Source organism: Cupressus sempervirens, chromosome 4, assembly GCF_028749045.1.
Source record: "Cupressus sempervirens isolate cs-2001-9-10 chromosome 4, ASM2874904v1, whole genome shotgun sequence".
Classification (NCBI taxonomy): Eukaryota; Viridiplantae; Streptophyta; class Pinopsida; order Cupressales; family Cupressaceae; genus Cupressus; species Cupressus sempervirens.
The window spans coordinates 337,998,387-338,005,984 of NC_143121.1; the positions used below are offsets into that span (position 1 = coordinate 337,998,387).

General features: G+C 36.1%; 1 pseudogene; it reads right to left on the reverse strand.

Annotated features, from left to right (window-relative positions):
- The window catches only part of LOC149561406 ((S)-8-oxocitronellyl enol synthase ISY1 pseudogene), a 44,180-nt pseudogene extending 41,925 nt beyond the window's left edge, over positions 1 to 2,255 (reverse strand).
- Positions 2,256 to 7,598: the final 5,343 nt, after the last annotated feature.

Genomic DNA, 7,598 nt, shown 5'->3' on the forward strand with positions numbered 1-7,598 from the left:
ACCTCTTTCATCCTTCATGTGACTTCCATCTCACCCCAATTTTCTTACTTTTGAGATGTCATCTAGTCTTATTTTCTCTTCTCACTGCCTCCTTGAGGCGGGTATCACACAGTACAATCTTTTATCAAGACTGGGGCAACCTAGCTACTTTAAAACCTTCTTCATGTCATCTATTATAAAAAAAAATTCTTTGAAATAGTATTGTACAACACTATATCAAAGAGGGGCAAAATCTAAACACCTAAATCTGATCAGATAAGTTCATATTCAAATTTAATCATCTTCTAGAGTTTTTTTTTTAATAGTAATTGGTTGAAGCCTAAATTATTTATTACTCATTTACTAATATTGTTAAGATTAATTTTTTTGATATCTGATTAAAAAGATCATTTGAAAAGAGATTGTTAAGAAGGAGATTGTTGAAAAAGACTATGTGTTTCAATCATTGTTTTGTCACTAATGTCAAACCTACTACTTGTTGGTAAGACAATTGCTTACAAGATTCAAGTACTATCACTTAGTTGATTGATGAGGAGTATTTGATCAATACGATGTAACAAAGGCACCTAGAGGAAAGGTTGAGTTATGGTTATGTAATTAAGTACAAGGATCTATTAAGATAGTGATAACATGATGTATTGATGATCTACTTAAGGTTGCAAAATGGCTAGCTACACTTAGAAAGTTTAGAAGAATAAGTTAAATAAAGTCTGTCTGCCAAGCTTGACCGAGTGGATAGTAGGCACCAAGAAAAGTTAGTGCAAGCTAAGTAAAAGAAAATTCTAGTTGATGCTGAGTGATTTTATAGTTGATGCCGAGTAAGGCAGTATATGTCAAGCATCAGAAAATTGATAATGCCGAGCTATTGCATTATGATAAAGATCAAAGATTTGCTAAATATAAGCCCACAAGTTTATTTTCTTGGAACTTGTGAACCATGAGGAGGATAAGATTGATGAGCTAGTGGCATAGAATTTTATGTAAATCATTTTTAGGTGAATTCAAATGGATTCTAGAAGTTTCTAGAAAAGACAAGATATGGGGTAGATACATTGTATCCTACCTAACTCATCCAAAACCCTAATTTGGATGATGGATAATAAGCGAGAAAATATTCTAATTTCCTTATATAGGAATGTCTAGTCATGAAGAAAAAAAAAAGGTTAGAGAAGTTGGTGTCATGTGCGAGAACCTAAGGAGAAGAAGGAATTTGGGGTTTTGCTTCATCAAGTTATCCAAGAGAAGAGTCTGCAATGGCATACCAAACAAGAAGGCTTAAGGGGATGAATGCTTGAAGTGTGAAAAAGCTATTAGAGCTACAAAGTATGAAAGCCAAGTAGAATTGAGGACTGAATAGAGATCTATAATCTGCAAGTGAAGTTGTAAGTTGTATCAAATCAAAGCTCTACTGTTACTCTCTAACAATTGTATTAGTCTAGGGTAAATCCTTTTGATTAAGGTTGACCTAACAGTCATTGGAAAATCCTTTAACAAGGTGGCATTCCAAGTGAATGGCCCAAAGTCATTTAACAAGGCTCACTTTTAACAGGGTGATTGAAATCCCTTAACTGGGTCACATTTAACAGTGTGTATTGTAACCTTTAACAGGGTTGGCCTTTCACAGGGCATCGCTTCAGAAGAGTGAAAAGTGGTAGCATGTTACTGGTGGTTTTTATCAAATTGGGTTTCCACATAAATCATTGTGTCAAAGGTGCAGATGAATGTGTTGTGTTTCATGCTTTACATTTCTGCTAGTTGATTTGACAATAACATATAAGTTTTAGTAAATACACAATGAATGCACACATGGGTATGAATTTTTTATGGGTTTACTAAATAGTGAAATTTTTTATTTTGTACATCTAGACCTTGAATAACTAATTCAACCCCCACTAATACATTTAGCATCAATTTGTGACGGCCAAGTGTCAGAATTGCGACGCAAATGTGTCGCCACTGCGACGGTAGTAGACGTCGTTGTTTTTTAGTCACAAATTATGACGTATATTCTTGGACGTCACAATTTTGACGCCTATCCATCACAAGCTCAACATTCTATCCCATCATTTCTCCCGACGCAATGGATGTGGTTCCTATCGCAATTCTGACGTCTTCACCATGCATTGCGACGGGGTGGTGTCAGCATCTGCCCACAGGTTCGCTGAGGCGGGAGCCTTTACAGTTCTTCTGTGGGCGTCGCACTTGCGACGTCCATGGAAACTTGCAACGGTGTTGTCGACGCTACTGGCCGTCATAATGTTTGCGAATGTGTCGCAATTGTGATGCAAAATCATCAATTGCGATGCTTATTTCATCGCAATGCATGCGACGCTTATTTCATCACAATGCGTGTGCGGACGTCGCAATTGCGACGTCCGTGGTTAACAATATGGCGGGGCCGTTGTGGCGACGACGCTAACTGTCGTCGCCGCCACAGCGGCCCTTCCATAAGCATCATCTTCAGCTGCTAGCTCTAGCAATGTGTTCGCAGTCATGTCGAGCAGTTGTATTGCTCCTTCATCAAATGCGGTTGCCCATAGCTCCCCAGTGTGGTCTTGCAATTATAGGCAGACCATGTAGCTATAATTGCATTCCGTAAATTGCTTGTCACATTTTTTACCATACCATTATTCATTTGCATTTTTAGACAACTTTTTCTTGCATTACTTTCCTGCCACTTGGTTGGGGCAAGCCGAGTAGGATAGCTTGTCTGTGTTGACCTCTATAATGGTTCCTTTCATGATGCACTTTATAGCACAAGTAGAACGCACAGTTTGATCATGTATGTCATGAATTGTCATTCTCAATACTGTAGGAGGTTGTGGGGCATAGCTAATCGATGGCTCACCGTTGTCCTTAACATTTTCATCAAACCATGACTTTAACTCCCCTGTCTTTGGAATTTGGAGATTTATCATCAGTTGTGTATTACCTATGGTGTTGAGTACTCTTCCATTGAACTCAGTAACACTGCCTCCCTTAACCACTAGAACTGTAGTGTCTTGCAAGTAGTAGCTTTGTTGCAATTCATTGCCCACTTGCTCGGCTGTTGAGCTCCAAAGCATCAGATCAATGGGCCTACGAGTCATATCAAGCAATTGGATGGCGTGCCGAGAAACTTCCATTCCATTTGCTCTTCTTATCGTGGAGGTTGGTTGTACACATATTGTTTTCCGGTGCCCTGTTGTTGCTCCCTCGGCTGGTGTTGGAGATGGTAATGACATCCTCTCAATCTTCTGACTCCATGGCTAAATGAAATATATATTCTCGCCTTTTTGCTACCCATGCTTCTAGAATTTATACTTTTTACTATAACATTGTAATTCTCATAAGGTGTAGCTTGCTAAAGAATCACTGGTATGAGGATGAAGCTTCATGGGTTGTGCCAATAGAGATATATACAAGCTTGCTTTAATTTATATCAATAACCAAGTGTCAAATTAAATCATAGTAACATGAATCAGACATTGAAGTTAGTGAATTACAAGACCATACTATCTTAAATAGAAGAACAGAACACACACATCATTATATGTAAATCGAGCTTTGTACATGAATATTTTATGATCAATAAAATATATTTTTGCTGGTGTGGCTGAGTTTTCCCCTTCCTATCGAAGAGTTTTCCCAGGATAAAAATGCTTTGAGTGTTCAGTGAATTGTTTATGCTTTTTTATTGCTGTTTATCTCTATTTCTGGGCTAAAACATCAACAGAGGCAATAGGAGACCTATTCATTTTTTGCTTCCTACATTTTTGGTTAGATTACAGGCTACCTTTTATATTGGATGGGCCGGGCTTACACTTTTTTCTTATGGAACTTGGATCATCTTTAAATGTGTCCAATTATTATTATTACATCACAAATTTGACTCATTTTCATTGTCATCATGGGTCTTTTTTTTTTTGGTTAAAGGTGGCAAGGGGGTGAGTATTCGTGCTTGTGCTTAGCTTGGACACTATTGGAGTCATTTCAATCTCTATGATGGTTGATTGTTGGAGTAATCAGAAACATGAGAGGATGGATAAGGAGTCACGAATAGGGAGGCAGATAGAAGCATTCCACTAGGTAGAGCACCCCATGCTAGAAATCCAATTTTCCTGCCACTTGGGTCCAAGAGGACGAGTGTCCACTTTTGGGCTTAGTGTGAGAATTTCTTTGGGCTAACCTGTCATGCTCCCTGATTCCAATTGTATGGTGATTGGATGCTATGAAATAAATTTAGATGTGGCATGAATAGGGAGGGTAGATACCAACACTCCACTAGGTAGGCCGCCTCTTGCTTGATGTCCTATGTGCTTGCTAGTTGGGGCCAAGAGGGTGAGGGTCCGCACTTGGTCTTAGTGTGAGGATTGTTTCAGGCCAATCTATCATGCTCCCTTCTTCAAATGTGAACTCTAATAAAAAGATGGGTTTAATGAACTATACTTCAAATATTTTTCTAGAAGGTTTGCGGGATCTCAACCAGATTTATCTTGATAAAGTCTTTTTATGTAACCTACAATAGTTATATATTCTACAAGAAAAGTGTGCAAGATATAGTGCAATAATTATATGTTTACTACATTAAAATGTTTGTAAATAATGGGAAAAAAATTGTCATGTGTGAAAGTTATGATGGTGTTACGATGATATTTTTTTTGGAGGATGGTTGTGTTTTCACAAAAAAATATCAAACATGTATTTATGATATGCAGTATTTCAAAATTATGCATAAGGGCAAAGAAATACATTGCATTAGCTCAGAACTAGAATGTATTTAACTTCTAAGTCAAACCCTCAAAATCAATCAAAAACTACAAAAGGTAAATGCCAAGCAACAAAGAAACACTTGTCAGATGAGCCAGTAAGGCTGGCTGCTATGATGTACGATCCATGAGGGGGTTGTAGTTCTTAATGAAAAAGTCTAGCTTTGTTTTAACTCCTAATTTGGTTCAGTTGTTCCACATCAAATACATCAGCCATTACAAAGACTCTCAATTAATTATTTTAGCATTAATTGGTGCCATAGAATTATGAGACTGCTAATGTCCCAAAAAATTTCAACCAATTTTTTTTTAGTACAATTTTCCCTATAAAAGCCATGGGACTAGCTGATTTATGAGTCTCCTAAACTTCTTAGCAGTTTAAGTGGCTCCCCTCTCTTCATGGGACTATGCCCTAAGTAGTTGTGATTTCTGCATAGGGGTATAAAAACTTGTTTTTGTTTGTTTTTTACAGTATTCACTAAGATGATTTTCCTACAAATGACACAGGAAGCTACAAAAATGATGTTACTTCTATTTTTGAAATGAAAATTGTGTGTGAAAGATCTGCATAGCTTTTTGACAGTTTGTGGTAATTTTGCTCATATCTTTGAGTACCTCAAGGAGGCACAAAATGCTCATTAGGCTTCACAAGTTTTGTTTACCATCTTTTACAATTTAGAAGAACCAGTGTTGTGCAATTTGAAAGCTAAATTCATAATAAAGTGCTCTCGATTGATCCATTTCTACTCAGCTTATATAGGCAATGGTGATGTAATAGCAATCACAAATAGTGACATGGAAAGGAGAAATGTTGTGCTTATTGTGACGGGCCAAACAAAATGAATTGCTAGTGATGTATTTGCATTTGAAAAGAATCACTGTGTTTTTAGATGAAGAGCTTGTGGAGTTCTTGTCAGATTTGGAGGCAAGAAGTCAACAAGTTTGATTTTCCTCCTTACTAGCTAATGCTAAGGGATAAAAATTTATTGACAAAATGTGGGCCAAAATTCTGGAAAAAATTGGGAAAATCCTGATCAACCTTTTTTTGGGAAAATGTCTTGATTTTTTAAAGAAAATATAATATATGACAAATATTATGTATGGAATAATTAACTTATATTAAGAGTGATATATATATATCTTATTATATATATTGTTATATAACAATTATAATATATTGAGGGTATATTACTTGTATTATAACTATAACTAATATAAGTTAATATGTTAAAGAGACATGTCTCTTTATTTCACAGTTATATTCATTCTTATAGTAACTTGAAAAACACATAAAAGATCCACAAGTGCTATTACAAGTTACAGAATAGTCGATCCTATTTCACTAACATGGTATCAGAGCAGTGTTGTGATCAAGACAGAAAATCAGAGATCTAGTATCACAACAGATCGTTTCCCAGGAATAATAGAATCATATGCCTGAAATAATGATGGAGAACTTCTGAACCATTGGAATAACTATATCTCTGACTCACCTTGTGCGGCATCAACTTTGTAATAGGAACCAACAATGGAAGATTACTGGGTTAGAACTTGATATGTATCAATAGAAAGGAATGAAGAACATTGTGTACGTAGTGAATCATGATATACATAATGTGTTATACAACTGTGAGGATGAAGGAAGATGTCATAGTAGTTTCAGTGAGTAGCTGTCTTCTATGCAAAGCAAGTATTGTTACCAAAACTACTTACCATGTCACCTACAAAGGCAATGAAAAGATTAAGATCTAAAGTATGCGGTGGGAGTATGCAGTGGAAATGATCTGCATAGGGCCTCTTAGAGCACTCTACGATTACAGATCATAATTGCAATTTGTCTATGTTGATGGAGAATTTTATTTTGGTGAAGACAAAGACAATATTCAAGCATTGCTGGTACCAGATGATCGACCTCATACTTAAAACAATAACAACCACAAAACTGTATATTGGGATGGCACATAATGAAATATTTTGGATTTATTTTGTTCTTAGCTCCTCATCTCAAGTCATAATTTTTGGAGGACATATCAACTTTTATATATCCAATGACTTATATGAATAAAACAACAATTATATATCTCACAAAGGTAGAAGTATAATGAAATGTGATACTAATAAGGCACTGAGACTGAAAAGTTAATTATTTTGGGTGACCCATCTGCTAGGTGAACCAAATAAAGGAGTTGTGTGGTGGGACAAATGCCACAAATAAGACCTCATTCAATTAAGAGGACCGTGGCTATGATGTGCCAACACAATGGATAAAATTGCTAATCATTGACACAAATTCTCATTTATAAAATCCTTAAAGTTACCTTGACATAGCAGTAGTGAATATGCAGGGGGAGCAATTACTGTCCTTTGGGGAGCTTCTAATCTGCTTGCAAGGGATTGCATAAGATTGATAAAGCAATATTATATTGTTGACTGAACTACTGACATCTTTGCATTTACAAGGAGTTGGGAATGAAAATACACATCCATTCATACAAGTACTCTAGGGTTCCCATATCAATATCAATGGGATGGGAATAATTTTAGATTTCAAATATAAATTTTAAAGGCTCTATCTTGGAAAAATATAAGGTGTGGATATGTGTGAATGAGTACGAGTGGGTAGTGTGTGTGAAATAAAAAAGAAGACCAATGGAGCACAACACATGCTAGAATCGCAACATAATATGGGAGTACAGACAGTATATCCAAATTGTTGGACAAATTGGCTTAAGGGAATGTTACCAAGAGATGGGATGCATTGATTGGAGATTAAGGGCATGCATAAATATTTTCGTGAAAGAGAGTGTATGTGATATAAAATAGAATACTACAACAATAACGGATAATATG